Genomic DNA, 23,189 nt, shown 5'->3' with positions numbered 1-23,189 from the left:
AGTGAGACTGATGGGCTGAGTGATATAATAATCAGACATGGAGCGAGACTGATGGGCTGAGTGATACAATAATCAGACATGGAGTGAGACTGATGGGCTGAAAGATACAATAATATGACACGGAGTGAGACTGATGGGTTGAGTGATATAATAATCAGACACGGAGTGAGACTGATGGGCTGAGTGATATAATAATCAGACACGGAGTGAGACTGATGGGCTGAATGATATAATAATCAGACATGGAGCGAGACTGATGGGCTGAATGATATAATAATCAGACACGGAGTGAGACTGATGGGCTGAGTGATATAATAATCAGACACGGAGTGAGACTGATGGGCTGAATGATATAATAATCAGACACGGAGTGAGACTGATGGGCTGAGTGATACAATAATCAGACATGGAGTGAGACTGATGGGCTGAATGATATAATAATCAGACACGGAGTGAGACTGATGGGCTGAGTGATATAATAATCAGACACGGAGTGAGACTGATGGGCTGAGTGATATAATAATCAGACATGGAGCGAGACTGATGGGCTGAGTGATATAATAATCAGACACGGAGTGAGACTGATGGGCTGAGTGATATAATAATCAGACACGGATTGAGACTGATGGGCTGAGTGATATAATAATCAGACACGGAGTGAGACTGATGGGCTGAGTGATATAATAATCCGACACGGAGTGAGACTGATGGGCTGAGTGATATAATAATCAGACACGGAGTGAGACTGATGGGCTGAGTGATATAATAATCAGACATGGAGTGAGACTGATGGGCTGAGTGATATAATAATCAGACACGGAGTGAGACTGATGGGCTGAGTGATATAATAATCAGACACGGAGTGAGACTGATGGGCTGAGTGATTCAATAATCAGACACGGAGTGAGACTGATGGGCTGAAAGATACAATAATATGACACGGAGTGAGACTGATGGGTTGAGTGATATAATAATCAGACACGGAGTGAGACTGATGGGCTGAGTGATATAATAATCAGACACGGAGTGAGACTGATGGGCTGAGTGATATAATAATCAGACACGGAGTGAGACTGATGGGCTGAATGATATAATAATACGACGGAGTGAGACTGATGGGCTGAGTGATACAATAATCAGACACGGAGTGAGACTGATGGGCTGAATGATATAATAATACGACACGGAGTGAGACTGATGGGCTGAGTGATACAATAATACGACACGGAGTGAGACTGATGGGCTGAGTGATACAATAATCAGACACAGAGCGAGACTGATGGACTGAATGATACAATAATACGACACGGAGTGAGACTGATGGGCTGAATGATACAATAATCAGACACAGAGCGAGACTGATGGGCTGAACGATATAATAATACGACACGGAGTGAGACTGTTGGGCTGAATGATATAATAATCAGACACGGAGTGAGACTGATGGGCTGAAAGATACAATAATCAGACACGGAGTGAGACTGATGGGCTGAACGATATAACAATCAGACACGGAGTGAGACTGATGGGCTGAATGGCCTTTTCGTGTTCTAGTTTGTCCTGTATTGTAAATGTAAAACAATAGCAGCTTTATCTACAGAGGAACTCCGCTCTAACCAATGTATAATGACCTCGTGCCACAGGAAAACCTCATAAAACCACAATCTGGTGAGAAATAGAGCCAAAGTTTTATAAATGGACTGGAATGTGAAACATCCAAATTTAATATAAATCCATCCTTTCCTGTGTATTAGTCGTGGCCTTTCAGTGTTGAGAATTCCCTTTGATAAATCATATTGTTTATTAAAATCAAATCTGAATTTTATAAACCATTTTACTTACAACCAAACCTCAGTAAATTCTTCTCGCAATATGAGAAAGAATAAAGAAATAAACCCTTTAGCTATAAGACCAACTAACAAATTCTTTACACAACAAATGTGTTTTAGAGTGCACTTGATGGGGAACTGTAAAAGCAGACAAGTTGCTACGAACTGTTAAAATAAGAAAGCATACTGGCATGTTATGTATAATACACATATCTGGTTATCAGCTTAAATATTGACATTATAAAATACAGGATTACAATTTAATTACTTTTTTCAAATGTAGAGACGATTACTTTCATCTGCTTCCAGGGCAAGTGCTGGGCTTTGGGATAAATTTTACAACTTACTGCTCCTGGCTCAAAGCTTCACGAGGTGTGAAGGTCAGCGATATTCCCAATATTTTCTCCTCTCCCGTGAAACTGTGCACCATTAATTCATAGCATCTGATTGGCAGGGAATCGATCTTTTTATAAGTTATTCCACATGATAATAGGGTTCCAAGGTATTCATTGGCTGATAGGAAGTAAGTATACAATAACTCTGATTACCAATGATCACATATATACAATGATAACTATTATTAATAATAACACATATACTTCGGGTCACACTTACAGTACAAGGTCCGGGAGAATTCACACATAACGGTTCTCAAGCTCGAGAGAACGGCTGGACAGGCCTTGTCGAATTCTGAAGTATCGATTCTAACACACCTGTTTTCACCTTTCTTTCACTCTGGCTATGTGACAATCCGCATGATTCAAAATATTACCGCATCCAATTAACTGGACTTTTATTCGGTTCCTTCAGCGTGTTTCCACTTTGGGGCTGGAGATTGGGACATTTCTCCCTTTTTATCTGAAGCAGCAAGCTTCTTTAAAATAGTGAGGGGAAAATATTCTTGATAGAATTTTCTATCAGCACTGGAGTCAAGTCCCGAAACATGTGCATTTATTTCAGTTGTGCAGTTGGGTAATATAGGTATTATCATATCTTGGGTATTGCAGTTTTTGCATGTCTTATGAAATGTACAGATTTGTGCTGTTAGCTACATCAAACTGTTGCCACCCTGTGGGTTTCAGAGAATCCATCGCCTACTTCCACCTCTATAACCGCTTGGCACCACCCCTGCCTCATCCCATCTCCTGTTGAAACCCCAGTCCATGTCTTTGTCACCTCCAGACTCGACTATTCCAGTGTTCTCTGGCTGGCCTCCCATCTTTCACCCTCAGTAACTTCAGCTCATTCTAAACTGGGCTGCCGTACCCTATCCTGTGCCAAGTTCTGCTCACCCATCACCCCTGTGCTCATTGACGTACATTGGTTCCCAGTCCCCCAGTGCCTCAAATTTAAAATTCTTATCCTCGTGCTTAAATCTCTTTATGACTTATGCTCATGGCCTACAAATCCCCAAACTCTCAGTTCCTCCAGCTCAACCCTCTTATCCTTCCCCCGTCCTTTCTCCCCACCATTGGCAGCCATGCCTTCAGCCGTCTCGGCCCCACATTCTGGAATTCCCTCCCCAAACCTCTCCGCCTCTCCATCTCCCACTCCTCCTTTAAGACCCTTCTTAAAACCCGCCTTTTTGACAACTCTCCTACTTTGGTCCATTTTACACCTCTGTGAAGTGCCTTTGGGACATTTTATCTGCATTAAAGGCACTTTATAAATACGAGTTTTATTTTTTCTATACGCTAATTTACCATAGAGATACCTTTATTAAGTTGTATTGTATGTTGTTATTTTCATAAAGTGATAATTTTATGTGATCAAGCTCATGACTCCTGCAGTGCAGTCTCATGCCGTTTAGTGAATGACTGCGAAAGAGATGTTTTAATTCATTCTCAGGATATGGGGGCCACTAACAAGGCCAGAATTTATTGCCCATCCCTATGTTGCCCTTGAGAAGGTGGTGGTGGGCCGCCTTATTGAACTGCTGCAGTCCGTGTAGTGTTAGGCATAGAGTTCCAGGATTTTAACCCAGCGACCATGAAGGAACGGCTATGTATGTCCAAGTCAGGATGGTGTGTGACTTGGAGCGGAACTTGCAGGTGATGGTGTACCCATGCACCTGCTGCCGTGTCCTTCTAGGTAGTGGAAGTTTCAGGTTTGGGAGGTGCCGCCGAAGAAGCCTTGGCGAGTTGCTGCAGTGCATCTTGTAGATGGTACACACAGCAGCCACGGTGCGCCGATGGTGGAGGTAGTGGATGATTAAGGTGGTGGAGGTCAAGTGGGCTGCTTTGTCCTGGAGGGTGTCGAGCTTCTTGAGTGTTGTTGCAGCTGCAACCATCCAGGCAAGTGGAGAGTATTCCATCACACTCCTGACTTGTGCCACTTAGCACCGGTACAGTAGGTTGTTGCTTACTGTAGCAGCTTAATCTCATTTAGTTGAGCCCGAAAGACTAGTGGAATTAAATTGCATTGTATTTATTTCTGCAGTACCTAAACCCTGCCAGTTGGTGGTGGTGAATTGGTTTGGATAGACAACATTGGACCAGATTTTGCTGCCAAAATAATAGCGAGTTTAATGTGCACACTGTTATTAATATGTAAATTGTCCAGTAGCTTGTGACAAGGAAGAGATACCCCGTGAATTACAAATCACCACAAGTTGCTGGGCGATTTGCGACACTCCGCCATTAGCTTTGTGAAAATGACAGCTTGCTGTGAGTTTCAAGATATTGTATTTTCACATTAATTCCGTATTAAACTCGCCACAGAAAGTTAGGGCTAGTACTTAACAGCGTAAGCACCTTTTTAATGATGAGATTTATGTTCCTGAAATGCCACTCGACCTCCCCAGTCCAGAAAGGGAACAATTGTAACTGGAATCTCACTCCTACAGTAGGTAATAAATTGTTGTTAGAGACTTTTAAAATTATAATTTTTACATTTTTTTCTTACTTTTCCTTTCTGTTTCTTTTTTCCCCTCTCTCGTAATCCAATCTTCCTTTCCCTTTATTTATTTCTCTTTCTGTACCTGATTTGATTCTAAATCACCCTATTTCCTTCCCAGTCCATCCTCTGTTTATTTCTCAATCCTTAAATCTCATTGGTTAAGGAGATACGTTGTTTGTCCTGTCGTTCACCAAGGTCCCAGACGCCCCATTACCTTGGCACTCTATTTTCAGTTTGCACGTCCAGCAAGTTGCAGCACAAATATTTTCGAGCTGAAGGATGAGGGAAAAGTCTAAGGCCGCGAATTTAATGGAGGAGGCGGGATGGTGGCGGGAGAGCTGGTTTCCAGGTTCCAGTCACGAACCTGGCTGCAGCCACTCTGTAAATGGGATTTTTCCTTGATTGGCCTTGTTAAGCCCGCCCTGTAGGCTTCCTGGCCAATTAACAGGAAGTGGGTCTGATGACATCATTTGATGGTGCGTCATCAGCCGGTTTCCTTAAAGGGACCACGTACACATGGAGTTTGACAGTTGTTCTGTCAGTGTTTGACAGCATTGAGGTGCTGCAAACACTGACAAGCACTGCACCAAGGTGAACGCTTGCACCCAGGCTCTCCAATGACTCCCTCCATAATAGCTTATAGAAGGAGTCACAGCATGCAGGGAGTTTCTCTTCCCTTCCAAGGGCGGAAGAGACCTCCCCAGGATACCAATGCAGCCTGGTTGCCCATTGCACAGGAGGGCAAAAGCAGGGATGTCATCCGGGGTCCCTGGCTGCAGTGACACCAACCTTTCAATGATCTCAGAGGATCACGAAACGTTAATGCAAAGCCACACTCAAACTCACCCTGCTGTGCCACTCAATACATCCCCATTATTCTGCCTTCCCTACCTTACTCCTGCACATCCTTACTCACACCAACTTACCTTGCACCTCCACCCAACCCTCTCTATCTACTTTATCACTTCCCCATCTCACTAGCCACCCCTCACACTCACCCTCATCCTACTGCAAGCATACCAACTAACAACACACAAGGATAGGCACTTAAGAGGTTTAGCCAATGTCCATGTGAAGTTTCTGGTAATGTGTTGTCATACAGTGAAATCTATTTTTCCAAAACTGCCCCTTATGGACAGATCTGAGCGCACCTTGAGAAGTGTCTTACTGAGTTCCAGTGATTGTTCAAACATAACTTCCCCTCCCCCCCGCCCCCCCCCCCACTATAATGATGAGTATGCATGGAATGGCTTGGACATTAAAGTGATGCTTCACGGTGCTGGTGTTGGATGGTGTCAACCTGGCGTATCATGTGGCAGCCAGGGTTTACTGCGTCAAGTGAAGAAAATCTGGCCATGGTGATGCCATCGCTGGCCTCCCGGGCAACAATGCTGTCGGGGGCTGATACCCTATGTCCTGTGCAGCATCAAGCGATGGCGGAGAAGGTTGGTGATGTTGTTGGTGTGCCTGGTGATGTTGGTGTTGGGGCTGATCGTGGAGGGATTCTGAGGACCAAGGTCTGATTTTTTCAAGGGCATCGATGTTGCTGCAATTGATGGCAGCTGCAGGTGAGATGACAGAAGTGATCTGTCACTGGCGAGAGAAGTTCTCCCAATGAGGTGGCACTGGACATACAGTTGGATCTATAAACTTGTAAGCTAAAGAAATCTCTATATGTATAAAAAATACGGTAACCAACATTTTCTGCGCTCTGAAACTCACCATCTGCAACATGCCATCCTTCACAGCACTTCTGCAGCTGTCAGCTTAACAGAAACATCAGAGCAGACTCAAATCCGGTTACCCGTGGGGGAGAATGTAAAATTGCAAGGAAGCCTCAAAATAGTCTTAAATTGGCTCTTATAAGCTCAATCGTATCCCCCGCCGCTTGTTCTCTTGTGCAAGACAGTTCTCCGCAGACAGACCTGACACCTGGGAGACTCGCATGGAGGTGGATTGACGGCGGGTTTACTACCCGCTGTCAATCTTTGCTATTTTGACAGCAGACCCATCTCCAAACCCGCCCTCTGAGCGCCGGCAAATTCGCGGCCTAACTAATGGGGCACGTGGCAAAATGCCCCCCCTCCAGCAAATTCTGGGCCATTGTCATATGTTCTGTGATATAGTTATCCATTTCTGCCACTAGTGCCACTGTATCTGTAACTGGCTTGAAAATTGGACCACAGCTAAACTGAACACTGCATTGTTGAAAGAAAAAGAGATGGCGAATGCAAAATGGGTTGAATGGAGGAAAATATAAATATTGAAAAAAATTGAAAATGATCAATGCTATGATTAGTCAAATGTAAGAAGTCACACGACACCAGGTGACTTCTTACATTTATCCACCCCAGTCCAACACTGGCATCTCCACACCATGATTAACCAAAAACTCCATTATCATTGTATCTTGCGACTACCATGATGTTAGAAGGCGAAGTAGATGGATCTTGGTCTTTCCCCGTCTTGCACTTACGATGTTCCTATGGTACAGTTATGCACTGATTTTCCTGGGGTGGTTTTTCTTCTTCACTGCCGAGGTAGTAAGCTGGCGGAGAGAATTGCTCGCCCATTTTAGAACCCACCTGATTTTCATTTTAGGTGATCCCATAAATAAGGAATTGCATCAATATCTGGTGACACAGGGGATCTTATCTCTTACAGCTCTTCCCTGCCTGGATTGGATGGATTTTCTGTCATTCCAAAGATGACAGCTCACTCCTCCATTGTCACCCGCTTTTGGTTTCTATGATTTCTAGGTTTCCAACTCAGTTTTCTGCAGCCGTGGACCAGTGGTAGCACTCTCATCTCTGAGGTTGTGCGTTCAAGATCCGCTCCAGAGATTTGAGCACAAAAATCCAGGATGACATTGCAGTGCAGTACTGAGGGAGTGCTACACTGTCGAAGATGCCACCTTTCGGATGAGACTTTAAACTGAGGCTCCATCTGCCTTCTTGGGTGGATGGAGAAGATCACATGGCACTATTTGAAAGAAAAGCAGGGGAGTTCTCCCCAATGTCCTGACCAGTATTTATCAAATGATCAAAGACCTCTAAACATCTGGGAAATTAAGACATTCCCATCTGTGTGGAACACTGCTGCTTAATTATTCCTGAGAAGGTTTCCTTACCTTGAATGAAAATAGTGAAATTAGATCTCCTGTTTTTGGTGTAAACAACATCGGACAGTTGCCGTGACACTATTTTCTGTTCACTAGTGGCATACCACGACTTGATTAAATTCGCAACACAGCTGGAACATGGAATTGTGAAGCAATCGGATCAAATTTCAATGTCTGTTGAAATAAAATGCTTAGTTCTCGAGTGACAAAAGAGAAAATGTTTCCCTCCTGAGAGAGAAATCCAAAATTAAAGGCTACTGTTTATTTGGATTGTAAAACAGCAGCTTTTGAAGCAAGGATTGATGTGGTTGTTGTTAATGTGCATTTAGTCATAGAGCCATAAAGTCATAGGCCTAGAAATTTGGTTGGTAGCGCCGGTGCTGAGCGCCTAAAGAGACCTAGAATTGGGGTGAAGCCCTATGTTGGGGCGGATGCTATGAAGATAGCGCCATCTCAGATATTGACTATACATTTAGCGCCTGCGCAAAGTGTTTGCGCGCGCCCGCGAGCGCAAGCGGCTCATGACGTCATTTCAGTGTGCAACGCCTTTTAGGAGCGCCTGAGCACATATTGGGTGGCACCCGGAGCCTTAGTGCCCAGCGCTATTAGTGACAGTTCGAGGGAGGGCTAACAGGCCCTTCTCGGAGTAGGGGGGCGCTATTTAAAGGGGACAGCTCTAGTGCAGAATCTTCTGCCACTTGGCCTGCTCATTGCGATCGCTGCTAGAGAGAGTTGGCGAGCTAATGTGGAGCGGAGTTCTGGGAATTTAGCTTTACAGTACTTGGGACCTTCAAACCTGTCCGAAGCACTTGCAGCACTACACCTAAAAGCCTTTTGACCAACTGGCATCGGAATGGGAGCTTGTTTGGAGGGCCACGGCCTTATCGCCCAACACTGTGAAGGGGCAGAGAGACAGCGGGAGAGAGGGCCGGGATTGGCCAGAAGGAGGAGGGGCAATGGAGGTCGGCCAATCCGACGGGATGCTGCGAGGGTCTTTAGGCAGCAGGTGACAAGCCTTGACATGTCGGAGGAGCAGTGTTTGCGAAGGCTCCGAATCTGGAGGGACATTGTTACTGATCTGTGCCACCTGCTTGGTCAGGATCTGCAGCCGCGTGAACGCTGCAGAACCTCTCTGTCTGTGATGGCTAAACTGACTGATGGCCTCCATTTTTATGCCAACGGATCTTTTCAGTCAGCCATTGGGGACAATGCAACTGCCACTCAGGCTGCAGTCCACTGTTGCATCCGGCAAGTGACAGATGCCCTTTATAGGCGAACGCGTCAATTCATTACCTTCCCTCGAACCCTGCACAAGCAGGCGGAGGAGGAGGAGGAGGAGGAGGAAGAGCAGGAGGAGGAGGAGCAGGAGGAAGATGGAAGGGCTGCTGAAAGTGGAAGGTCCATACGTCAGAGGCTCCTCTGGACTCCTGTCAACACCCCTGTGGCGGAATGATGAGAGTCTTAACTCATGCGCACTTTGGATGTTTGAGGGCCTCTGAATGCCAGCATCACTGAAAGTAGTCACATGCACCAAGCAACATTGAAACTTCTGTTTATTGGCACAAAAGTCTTTCATTACAGCTAAACAACGTAATGTCAGCAGAAACCATAACTGTAAAAAAAACTGTGAACTGTTCGGCAAAGCCGCAAAACTCAACCAACCTTCTGCAAATATAACAGCAGGTGAGGGTGTCCTTGAATTTGGACAAACAAACGTCTCAGCACCTCTCTCTACAACTGGCCCCTTGAGGGAGAACGACTTCTCTTTCGCGCCCGGCCCCTTCCCTCCCTGCTGCTCCTACGTAATTGGACCCCAGTGGCGGGCTCAAGGCTGGGGGACGCCTCCTGACTGTCTGGAAGTGCAGAAGCCCCTGAGGGACGGTCTGGCCGACCTCTGGGCTTGGAGGGTGCGGACGCAGGATGCTTGCTGTGACCATGGCTGGAAGCAGTGTGGCCTGCAGGTGGTGGCAGCTGCAATGCAGGCGTCCCAGCGCTGGCATGTGCAATGGTCTCCTGCCAAGAGAGGACACCTGCACCATGGTCGGATGACACACTGGCTATCTGAGGGGAGCGGCTCGGCTCATCCGCCACAATCGCATGCTCCACTGATTCCTGGCCTTGTACGGGAGTGGAAGGGCCCGGGGTGATCCTGTCTGATGCAGAGAGGGTGGCTGCAGTGAGAGATCGCGTTGCGTCAATCTGGCTGTGCAAGAGGCCAACAAGTGACTGCGTGGCAACAGTGAGGACCTGTGTGCCAGGTGCCAGTGCTTCGGAGAAGGCCTGGACAGTTCTTCCCATAGCTTCGGACAAGCCAGGTGCCGACCACTCCGCTGCCTCGGACAAGCCCTGCACAGACCTTTCCAGGGATTGTCCGAAGCCCTGAACAGTCCTTTCCATAGCCGACTCAAAGCCGTGGACAGTCCTCTCCATTGTTGGGCCGAAGCCCTGGATAGTCCTGTCCATTGTTGCCCCGAAGCCCTGGATAGACCTGTCCATTGTTTCCCCGAACACCTGGAGAGTCCTCTCCATTGTTGCCCCAAAGCCCTGCAGAGTCCTCTCCATTGTTGCCCCGAAGTCCAACATACTCCTAGCCAATGAATCTATTGACTCAGGCATCTTCTCCACTGCAGCCATCAGCTCCGTGTGTCTGAGCCGGGCCTGTTTGCTCATCTCAGCCAGGCGACGGACCTCATCTGCACTCTGTGCAGCAGTCATTACGACCTGCCTTGCCCTGCGGGGAGACGGTGGCCGCACTTGCCTATCCCCCGTGCGTGGCTGCATGCCGCTTGGTCCGGCAACTGGTTCATCCTCAGAGCCCCCCCCACTCCCCTCCAGGGGACTACTATCCCCAGTCTGTAGATGTGTCAGCTCCCCGGATTCTGCAATGGCTGGTCCGGATTCCTCCTGGCACTGGCAGCTTCAGCGCGTTGAGCCCGAGTTGGTGCTGCTTCATCTGAAAGTGGGAGGTGGAAGAGTGCCTTTAGCAAAAGGACAGCTTTGCTGAAAGGCATGCCAGAATGCGGCAAGGCTCTGACATGGCTGCACACTGAGGATGCATGCTGGCGGGGGGACCAAGTGGAAGGCAACAGGTGAAAAAGCTGACAGTCTTACCCTCGCTGTCGGTAATGGGGTCGGCAGATGCAGTGGTCACAGGACCAGACAGACGTCCTCCAAGTATCTGGTGCACTCTCTCCTCCAGATCCGTGAGAGTGACCACTTGTGGAGGTCCGGCACCGGTTCGACGCTGCTCCTTTTGAATCATCGCCAGCTTGGACTGCAGGGGAAATAAGGGGAAGTTCTGTAACATGATGCCTTGAGACCTCATCGCATGCCCCCCATGGTGCAAGAGCCCTAACATGAGGCCTTGAGACCTCATCGCATGCCCCCCATGGTGCAAGAGCCCTTACAGGAGGCCTTGAGACCTCATCGCATGCCCCCCATGGTGCAAGAGCCCTTACAGGAGGCCTTGAGACATCTGTCCATGTGTGTGGCCAGAAAGGGCCATGGGTGCTTGCTGACAGATGGCCATTGGGGCATCATGGCAACAGGGTGGCCGAAGTCAGCTGCAGATGGAGGGAAGCACAAGTTTGGTAAACCATCACTCACCCTAACGATCCGTGTGAGGTCGTTGAATTTCTTCCTGCACTGAACAGGGGTCCTGGTCACCATGCTGCTGGAGTTGACCCTCACAGCAACCTCCCTCCAAGATCGTCGGTAAGCCTTCTGATTTGGCCTCTTGCCATTATCCGGATACAGGACCTCTCGACGGTGTTCAACTGCAGCCACCAAGTGGTCCAGGGCCTCAGTGCTGAAGCGCTCTGCTCTCTGTCTAACCTTCTCCATGATGAACAAGTTTGTACCGCCAGACAAGGGCGAGTGCCGAATCTGAGGCTTACAGGGCGTTGGGTGTTGAAGCTCAGGCTGACTGACCCACCCCTTTACGAGCCGGCCAGCGCCTGGAGGTCTCGTGCTTTCCCGTAATTGAGTTCACCTGCGCTGCGCCCGTCCGCATCGATATTGAGTAGCGCCTGACCTTTTGCGCCTGAAGAGCACCGTGCAACGGCTGATTTAGCGCCTCAGTCCCCTTTGGGGGCGATGCAACCCAATATCGCGCCAGGCGGCGATAAGTTTCGTCTGGCTATAAACTTTGCGCATTGCCAGTTCTAACGCCTCAAGCGGGGCTATACCCAATTTCTAGGCCATAGAGTCATAACAGCACAGAAGGAGGCCATTCGTCCCATCGAGTCCATGCCGGCTCTCTGTAGAGCAATCCAGTCAGTCCCATTCCCCCGCTCTATCCCCGTAGCCCTGCAAGTTTATTTCCCTCAAGTGCCTATCCAGTCTCCCCTTGAAAACATTGAGGCCTAGAAATTCAGTTGTTTGCGCCAGCCGGTAGCGCCTTAGGAGGAGATGTTGGGCGCTAGGCGGCTAGCGGCCGGGCGCAGCGCGATTTGCGCCTCTCCCCAACTTCACTAAAGATTTAGCGGCGGCACAAAGTCTTTGCGCGCGCTCAGCTGCGCGCGCAGATCCTGACGTCATTTCCTCGTGCAACGCCCTTTGTGCGCCCCAAACCGGAAATTCAGTGGCGACGCCCTATTGTGCGCCTGGCGCCCCTAGCGACTGGTAGAGGGGAACGGTTCTCAGTCGATACGGAGCGTGGGGGGCGCAAATTAAAGGGCACTCCTCCTGCAGTAGAAAAGGCAGCCATTTTGCAACACTCCTTTTTGAGAGACGGATCTTTGCAGAGAGACAAAGGTAGAGAGCTTTCTGCTTTGGCTCAACACTCGGACAGGTACTTGTGGCTTCAGGCCACAGCTTTCCACTTGTCTTTACCTTCAGTGTCATATCATTGTTTGCAAACATATAATGGGGGCTGCAATGGGTGCAAACGTTGGCCTTCTCTATTGCATTCAAAGGGCTCACAGACTCCGTGAGAGAGTGGCAGTCATGGCCAGACGGAGAGGGGGCAACAGGCGTCGGCAAAGGAGGCCTTACCTGTTGTGTATGTAATATGTGTGCTACTTTGAACCTATGGACAGGACTGCACTACTTGTTGGGCGTAGTGATACGCAGTACCACTCCTGGCCATAGGGGTATAAATAGTACTGTGGGTACTGATTCCCCTCAGTTCCCGCCTGTGGGCATGAAGTAAAGACCTATGTGCAGTCCCTACCTCCAACCAGTAAAGACCTGTTTGAGTTATACGTTTAAGTCTTTGTGTTAATTGTTCAATACAATACACATACTTAACACTGGCGACGAGTCAGGCTCTTACCCTGCGGCAGTTATTCCAGGCGGCTTCGTCCAAAGACAGGACGTTGAAGAGAGGTTTCAATCCTCAACACCCCACTCAAAACTGAAGGGCAGCAGAAATCCTGACAGCTTCCAGCGCTTGGAAGTGACAGGCATTTGGACCCTGAAGCCTCCATCAGCTTGTGAACCGGAGTAAAGACAGGACTGGGGAAGAGAGAGAGGTAGGGCGATAGCGATCGGCAGATAAGGGCCGGGCCGCTTTGAAGTGAGGGGCGCAGCCGGGCCAGCGATCGGGACCAAAGATAAGAGCCGCACTCGGACTGAAAGGCGCGGCGGCTGCAGAAGCTCAAGGTGCGAGAGTCGCGGTGCACAGCGCGGGCTATCGATCGCGGCGAAGATAAGGGCCGCACTCGGGGGCTGAAGGGAGACGGCGTCGGGGGACGGGTGAAGACCGCCAAGCGCGGGAAAACCGCCATTTTGTGGGCGGAGGACGACGGCAAGAGCGGGAAGCCGCCATCTTTGATAACAAGTAAAGAAAATAAAATCTGAGAAATTGCAAATCTACAATGCCTAAACACGGGAATATTAGCACCTTTGATAGTGACCTCGAAGATTGGGCCATATATGTTGAAAGAGTAAAAAATTATTGTAAGGCCAATAAAATTCGTGACCAAGATAAAGCTCTAACATTATTAAATTTAATGGGTGCGAAGACGTACGGGCAATTGAAACACCTGTTATCACCAGATGAACCGGCGGATAAGACGTTCGATGAGATTGTTACTGTCCTGAAAGATCATCTAAACCCCACGCCGCTGATGCTAGCGGAACGATTTAAATTTTACGACAGAAGGCAGCTACAGCATGAAAGCAATGCTGAATATTTGCTGGAATTGCGTAAATTAGCGAAATATTGCCAGTTTGGAACGGGATTGACAGATGCACTACGAGACAAATTTGTGTGTGGTTTATTTAAACAGGATACACAAAAGCGACTGCTCGAGGAGAATGAGCTGACGCTTGAGAAGGCGGTCACTATGGCAGCAGCACACGAAGCCGCAGCGAGAGGCACGGCAGTAATGCAGCTACGGTCACCGGAGCTCAGTGCACACAAATTGGGTGTGAGTTCTGGCAAATGTTATCGTTGTGGAAAGACAACGCATGATCAGAACCAGTGTTGGTTTAAAAACCAAGAATGTAGAGCTTGTGGTAGGCTTGGACATATAGCTAGAGTATGCAGGTCAGCAAAGAAGACCAGCAACAAGAAGTCACCGCAAGGAAAATACGCAAAGGTACACAAGGTGACCGAACAGGAGTCCGATTCAGACGCTAGCTGTAATGAACTGGCTAGCTTAAGAGTACTCAACGCTGGTAAGGGTGCAGACCTCCAGACAATTTGGGTCACTCTTCAGATAGAAGGAGTCCAAGTAAAACTGGAATTGGACACTGGATCGGCATTGACGGTCATAAATAAGAAAGATTACGGAAAGTTATTCCAACATATTCCCCTACAGGATACGGGGATTATATTGAAAACATACACGGGGCAAAGAGTGTACCCCATCGGGAAAATAGAGGTTGCAGTGGCCCACAAGGGCGAAGACAGTCAAATAATGGACTTATATGTGATATCTGAAGGAGGTCCTCCACTACTAGGACGGGAGTGGATTAGGAAAATGAATATGGACTGGCATTTCCTACAAACAATAACGAGTGAGAACTCGGTGAAGATAGTCGGCCCAGACTCTGGAACGGATGATGGTAAGCCCAACTCAGGTGCAAAAGACAAAGTTTCAGCACAGAATTCCACTGAGCAACAACAACATAGTTTAACTGTGGATTCTGAGTCTGGCAAGTCTACTGATGTGCCCATTTCTGAGGGACACCGGGCTCGAACTCAACTCCATTTCAAACTACAACAGCAATTAGAACAAATGCTTCGCCGTTTTGAGCAAGAGTTGAATGCAACGAAAGAGTTCTTTGATATAGAGTTGGAGAATCTGGAAAGACAACAGAAGCAGCTGATGGAGAAAATGGAGCAGGAGCACACAAAACGTCTGATGTCAGAGGAGTTAACGGTCAGCCAACTCCTGCATATGCTGAAGGACAGGACTCTGAAATGGGAAAAACTAGAACATGAACTTCAATATTCAAACGAAAGGGGTTCGGAGCTCTCAAAGGTTATTGGAAGAGCTGAGGTGGCAACACAGACTGAGATGACTGCAACAGAGCAGCCCTTGGATGCCAAAAGTACGCTGACTCACGTCAACGTAGAACAACAGACCGCTGAAACAGCTGCTCCGGTAGAGGGATTGCATAGTCCGATCAATCAATCTTCAAAGGAAGTTGAAGTATTAAAATCACAAATGAGGTCACTAGTAAACGACTTGCTGAAAGCCCAGAAAAAGCTGGATGCAGAGGTACACATGAAGAAGTCTCTTCAGGAAAGATGTCTGGATTTGGAACAAGAGCTGGCTAACGTCCAGCTAGGTATGGAGGAAATAGACGACCCTCTCACTGGTCTAGCTCAGGACGACACCGAATATTACGATGTCCTGTCCTGCCCAGCTTGTAACTTCGACTCCCAAAGTGCAGAAATCATGGAGGAGCACCAAAAGTCTACGGAACATCGGGAGAAGCTGGCTCTACGACGGAAACAGGAGGAAGAGAAGGAGGAACTGCGCATGCAGCTGGCAGCTGTGGCAGCTGACAATGGAGCCCAGAGAGTCTCCAAGAAGCAGAAAAGGAAAAGTAAAAACAGAAGATGACCCATCTGAACCATTATCACCTCTACCAGATCACACACGTGGTCCCTCCGAACGGAGCCAATTCAGTTCGGAAGTTCAAACTGTTAAATCCATGGAAGGACTATTGAATGAGTCACTCCAGCAACGTGAACCGACTACACCACAGAGATTGAATCTGTGAACTGTTTTCCGCAGAGACTGAATCTGTGATCTGTTTTGACATGAAGTTATCTATGTATCGATGTTATTCTGTTATGTAAACCTGAAGTTATATATGTATATATGTTATTACGTTATGTTAAATGGGGAGATGACTGTAAAGCTAGGAAGGGAGGAATGTTGTGTATGTAATATGTGTGCTACTTTGAACCTATGGACAGGACTGCACTACTTGTTGGGCGTAGTGATACGCAGTACCACTCCTGGCCATAGGGGTATAAATAGTACTGTGGGTACTGATTCCCCTCAGTTCCCGCCTGTGGGCATGAAGTAAAGACCTATGTGCAGTCCCTACCTCCAACCAGTAAAGACCTGTTTGAGTTATACGTTTAAGTCTTTGTGTTAATTGTTCAATACAATACACATACTTAACATTACCCACCCAGGGTATACCGCCAGCAGTTCTCCTATCTGAACATGTCTGACGAGCAGTGTGTTCGGAGGCTGCGATTCCGAAGGGCGGTGGTCACTGAGATCTGCCACCTGCTTGGCGGTGATCTGCAGCCACATCTGAGGAGCAGGACGTCTCTGTCGGTGGCAGTGAAGGTGACGGTGGCTTTCAACTTCTATGCCACCGGCTCCTTCCAATCCGCTACTGGGGACATTTCCAACATCTCCCAGTTCGCCGTGCATTGCTGCATCCGCCAGGTGACCAATGCCCTTTTCAGAAGGAGACATCAGTTCATCTCCTTCTCCATGGCCCTTGTCAAGCAGCAACAGCGTGCAATGGGCTTTGCAGCATTAGCGGGCTTCCCCATGGTGCAGGGCGCCATTGACTGCACGCATGTGGCTTTGCGGGCACCTCTGGAGAATGCCGAGGATTACCGCAACCGGAAGGGCTACCATTCACTCAACGTTCAGCTGGTGTGTGACCACAGGCAGCTCATCCTAGCTGTCAATGCCCGCTTTCCAGGCAGCAGCCACGATGCCTTCATCCTGCGCCAGACTTCTGTGGCAGACATGTTCCAGGCCTAGCCTCACCCACGAGGGTGGCTTCTCGGGGACAAAGGCTATCCTTTGTGTACCTGGCTGATGACCCCGCTCCGTGCGCCCAGCACCCCTGCTGAAGAGGGATACAATGACAGCCATCAAGCAACCAGGAACATCATTGAGCAAACAATCGGCGTCCTGAAGCAACGGTTCCGCTGTCTGGATCGTTCCGGTGGAGCCCTACAATATTCGCCGGAGCGAGTCTCCCATTTCGTTGTCGTGTGCTGCATGCTGCACAACCTGGCTATCCGCAGGGCTCAGCCACTGCCACCAGAGATTGGAGGACCACCTGAGGAGGAGGAGGAGGAGGAGGAGGAGGACCAGCACAGGAGGGAGGCAGAAAGTGAAAGGGCCGCCCGTCGGCGGCTTATTGAACGTCGGTTCTAGGCCCCCTCTCAGGGAATGGCTTGTGCCAATGTCACCAGATGAATGTAGCCGCTCCACAAGCCCTCAGCCAAGCAGGGCAACCAGGACTTGCAAAATAAAGCATGGGCAGTGCGATTTAAGAACATTTATTACTTGGAAACCTCTGCCCTTCCCACATTACAAACTAAGGTAGATGAATTAGCTGTGGAAATAGAGGTTAATAATTATGATCTAATTGGGATTACGGAAACATGGTTGCAGGGTGAGCAGGGCTGGGAGCTTAACATACAGGGGTATTCAGTATTTAGGAAGGATCGACAAAAAAGAAAGGGAGGAGGGGTAGCATTGCTAGTAAAAGAGGGGATAAATGCAATTGAAAGGAAGGATATTAACTCAGTTAATACAGAATCTATATGGGTGGAGCTAAGAAATAGCGAGGGGCGAAAAACATTAATAGGAGTGGTATATAGGCCTCCAAATAGTAAAATAGAGGTTAGGGAGGGCATCACGAGGGAAATTAGAGAAGCGTGCAATAAGAGCACAGCTGTCATCATAGGTGACTTTAACTTACATATAGATTGGACTAGCCTAATCAGTAAAAATAATGAGGAGGAGGAATTCCTTGAGTGTTTGAGGGATGGTTATCTGGATCAATATGTCGAGGAACCAACTCGGGAACAGGCTATATTGGACTGGGTACTGTGCAATGAGAAGGGACTAATCAGTAATCTTGTTGTACGGGGACCCTTGGGTCAGAGCGATCATAACATGATCGATTTCTCACTCGAAATGGAGAGCGAAGAAATTGACTCAGAGACTAAGGTCCTGAATTTAAACAAGGGGAATTATGATGCCATGAGACGGGAACTGAGTAGGTCTGATTGGACAACGTTCCTGGGAGGACTGGAGGTAGATAAACAATGGCAAACATTTAAAGATAGAATGACAAAATTGCAAAAATTGTTTATACCAATCTGGCATAAAAGGAAATCTAAAAAGGTGACTCAACCGTGGATAACAGGGGAAATTAGAGACAGCATAAAATCCAAAGATAGGGCGTATAAAATAGCCAAAAAAAGCGCCAGAGCGGAAGATTGGGAACAGTTTAAGATAGAGCAAAGGAGGGCAAAGGGCATAATCAAGAGGGGCAAAATAGCTTACGAAAACAAGCTGGCGGAAAATATAAAAACTAACTCCAAAAGCTTTTATAAGTATATCAAAAGGAAAAGACTGGTGAAAACCAAAGTTGGTCCATTGCAGTCAGATACGGGGGAATATATAATGGGAAATAAGGAAATGGCAGATCAACTAAATGCATACTTTGGGTCAGTCTTTACGAAGGAAGACACAAAAAACCTCCCTGGGATATCGGGAAAAATAGGGACATTGGCAAAGGAGGAACTGACGCAAATCAATATCTCTAAGGATATGGTGTTAAGGAAGCTAAAGGGATTGAAGGTGGACAAATCCCCAGGGCCTGATAACATGCATCCTAGGGTACTGAAGGAGGTGGCCCTAGAGATAGCGGATGCACTAAGGATGATTTTTCAGAATTCATTAGACTCGGGAACAGTGCCGATGGATTGGAGGGTAGCTAACGTTACCCCACTATTCAAAAAGGGGGGTAGGGAAAAAGCAGGTAATTACAGACCTGTAAGCCTTACATCAGTTGTGGGCAAAATGCTGGAGTCCATCATTAAGGATGAAATAGCGGAGCACTTAGCAAATGGGGACAGGATAGGACAGAGTCAACATGGATTTACAAAGGGTAAATCGTGCTTGACTAATCTATTGGAATTTTTTGAGGGAGTAACTGGTAGAATAGATGGGGGAGAGCCAGTAGATGTGGTGTACCTGGACTTCCAAAAGGCCTTCGATAAGGTCCCACATAAAAGATTAGCATGGAAAATTGAGGCTCATGGGATAAAGGGGAAAGTTTTGGCGTGGATAGGGAACTGGCTGTCAGATAGAAAACAGAGAGTTGGAATAAACGGCTCATTTTCTGAATGGCAGGCAGTAACAAGTGGGGTACCACAGGGATCTGTCCTGGGCCCCCAGCTGTTCACAATTTACATTAATGACCTGGATCAGGGAGTCGGATGCAGCATTTCCAAATTTGCAGACGACACTAAACTAGGAGGGGGGGTGGGCTCAGAGGAAGAGACCAGGAAGCTCCAGAGCGATTTGGACAGACTGGGCGATTGGGCGGATAAATGGCAGATGCACTATAATGTGGACAAGTGCGAAGTTATCCACCTTGGGTGCAGGAACGGGAGGGCAAATTATTATTTAAATGGCAATAGATTGGGAGAGGGGGAAGTACAGAGAGACCTGGGTGTTCTTGTACACCAGTCACTGAAGGCGAGCATGCAGGTGCAACAGGCGGTCAAGAAGGCAAACGGTATGCTGGCCTTCATAGCAAAAGGGTTAGAATACAGGAACAGGGATACCTTGCTGCAGCTGTACAGGGCACTGGTGAGACCACACCTCGAGTACTGTGTACAGTTTTGGTCGCCTCATCTGAGGAAGGATGTTCTTGCCATGGAGGGGGTGCAGCGGCGATTCACCAGGCTGATACCAGGAATGGCGGGAATGACCTATGAGGAGAGACTATGTAGTTTAGGGATGTACACACTGGAGTTTAGAAGATTGAGAGGGGACCTCATAGAAGTGTATAAAATTCTGACAGGTCTAGACAGACTGGATGCAGAAGGAATGTTTCCCTTGGCGGGTGAGAACAGAACTAGAGGACATAATTTAAGGATAAGGGCTAAACCATTTAGGACAGAGATGAGGGGGAATTTCTTCACTCAGAGAGTGGTGAACCTGTGGAACTCATTGCCACAGAGGGCAGTGTATGCCAGCTCATTAAATATATTTAAGAGGGAATTAGATATATTTCTACGGGCAAAAGGGGTTAAGGGTTACGGAGAGAAGGCGGGGACGGGATACTGAATTAAAGGATCAGCCATGATCTCATTAAATGGCGGAGCAGGCACGAAGGGCCGAATGGCCTACTCCTGCTCCTATCTTCTATGTATCTATGTATCTATGTAATGGAGAGAAGCCCCCTCCAAAAACACAAAACGAACAGTCTCGGCCTTACAAAAACACAACTACACCAGTATCGGCCTTTCAACAAACACAAAACATTTGGCCAGACCTTCTACTTTTTGCCCTGCGAGGGTGATGCCTTTCGCATCCATGACTGGCCCCTGCCTGCCCTGCAGCTCCTCCTCAATGGGACCCCAGTGGCTGCAGCAAGGCTGGGGGAAGGCTGCTGAGGGTCAGATGGCGAGACGGCAGATGCCCTTGGGGGTCAGCCTGCACCAGCTCTGGCCCTGGAGGGGCCGGCTGCTGACTGCTCCAACTCTGCTTGGGCGGCAGCAGTCTGTCCAGTGGCTGGTGGCAGCTGCAATGGCGGAGTGGCAGTGTCGGCTGCAGGAATGGTGCCAACCTGACAGATCGCAGGTACTCCCTGGTCGCCTGAGACATTGGCACTCGCACGGGCCAGCACTGCAGCATGCGCAGCAAGCTGCTGAAGAACAGACTGCTGGGCTGCTGCTGCGCGGCGAGTGCCCTGGCGATGCCTGGCCGATCCAGCGAGGGTGGCAGCAGTTAGTGCCCGTGTGGCCCTGGTCTGTGTCCGCATGACACCAGCCAGTGAATGGACGGCACGACTGAGCACTTGCCTAGAAGCCGCCTGTGCTGCCGCGAAGTCCTGCAGACTCCTTGACAGAGACTCTATGGAGTCAGGCATCCTTGCCACTGCAGCCATGAGCTCAGTGTGCCTGCGCTCAGCCTGGACGGCCATTTCCTCTAGGAGCCGCACCTCCTCTGCGCTCACCGTCGCAGGACTGGAGGCTGCACTCACCCTCTGGGGAGAAGTCCGCCGAGCTTGCCCACCCCTCCCGCATTGCTGCAGGCCGCTGGGCCCCGGAGCTTCACTCTCCTCCGACCCTTCCCCCCGGCTCCCCTCCAGGGAAGACGTGTCCCCTTCATCGCCATGGGCTGCCTTGGCTGAGGGTGGCACTGATGGGCCGGCTTCCTCTTCCTCCTCCTCGAATTCTGAATCACTGACAGTGGCAGCTTGAGGGCCCGCCTCCTCACCTGGCGATTCACCATCTGAAAGCAGGGAGGCACAAGAGTTGCTTTAGAGTGAGGACAGGGCGGCAGCAAGGGAGGCATGAGTGCTGCCATGCACTGCATTGGTCGGACAGTGGCAAAGGATGCTGTTCTGAGGCGCAAGTGGAAAGAGAGAGGTGAAAAAGGTGATGCCCTTACCATTGGGGCCCAGAACAGGGTCGGCATCTCCACTGGTGACGGGGCCAATCAGCCGGCCTGCCATAATGCGCTCCACATGCTGGTCGAGGTCGGAGAGCTCTTTGAGGTCAGGACGGCCTCCCCCGGTCTCACGCTGCTTCCTCCGGTTGTGCACCACCTTGGCCTGCAAGAGAAAGGACGGCCACTAAGTACAGTGTGAAGCCCTGATCTTGTCTGCACTGCCTCCCATGGTGGACTAGCCCTGACAGTGTGAAGCCCTGATCTTGGCTGTACTGCCTCCCATGGTCGAATAGCTTGTACAGTGTGTAAAGTGCTGAATGTGCAAGTGATTTTCATGACAGTCCCATAGCTGCTGGATGAGGGCTGGCCATTAGGGCTTTCAGGTCCCTTTGCCCATAAACTGAGGTGCACATGCAGGGATGAGGAGGACACTGGAAAGGGTACTCACCCTGACAACCCGAGTGAGGTCGTTGAACTTTTTCCGGCATTGCACAGGAGTCCTGGCAACCACGCTGTTGGAGGTCACCCTGTTTGACACCTCCCTCCAGGCTTTCCGGTAGGCGCTGGGCAGCGGCCTCCTGCCACCTTCAGGGAACAGAACATGGCGCCTGCGCTCCACTCCGCCAACCAGCACCCTCAGGTCGCCCTCGCTGAAGCGCTGCGCTCTCTCCCTGGCCTTCTCCATAGCCCTGGGCGTTGCACAGATGAAGCAGAAGTGGTCAGGCCTAGCTTCAGGGCTGCAGTGTGCAGGGCGTGGCAGGCAAACAAATCCAACCTCCCCCTTTAAGAGCTGACCGGCGCCAGAGTGTCTGCCGTCAATCAGCAACTCACCGCACCTGCGCTGCGCCCGCCCTCGGGGGTATCGCCCCGGACCGCCGGCTTAGCGCCTAATGATAGTCGTGCATCGCCTGTTTTAGCGCAGCAGCAACCTCCTTGGGGTGATGCGACTGAATATCGGCGAAGGTGGCGCGAACTTGCGCCGGGCGCAAACTTTAGCGGCCGCCCGACTGTAGCGCCCCGAACGTGGCTATACTGAATTTCTAGGCCTGAGTGTCTCCACTTCCACCACTTCCGTCTGCAGCGAGTTCAGGTCCTCACCACTCGCTGCGTAAAAATGTTTTTCCTCACATCCCCCCTATATCTCCTGCAGTTTCGATCACCTAGATGGGTCGGAGAGGAATTTCCCAGATTTTTTCTCCCAAATTGGCCATTGGGTTTTTTATCTGGTTTTTCGCCTCTCCCAGGCAATCACATGGGTTTGGGTGGGATGTAGAGTGATAGTAGATTTTAGGTTAGGATCAGATCAGCCATGATCTTATTGAATGGTGGAGTAGGCTCGAGGGGCCGATTGGCCTACTCCTGCTCCTATTTCTTATGTTCTTATGTTCTTAAATCTGTGTCCCATAGTCCTCGTACCATCAACTAGTGGGAACAGCCTTTCCCCGTCTAGCCTTTCCAAACCCGTCATAATTTTGTACACCT

The sequence above is a fragment of the Somniosus microcephalus genome, chromosome 1, assembly GCF_052327205.1.
Source record: "Somniosus microcephalus isolate GS21.2 chromosome 1, FLI_Smic_1.0, whole genome shotgun sequence".
Taxonomy (NCBI): Eukaryota; Metazoa; Chordata; class Chondrichthyes; order Squaliformes; family Somniosidae; genus Somniosus; species Somniosus microcephalus.
This window is presented reverse-complemented; position numbering follows the sequence as displayed.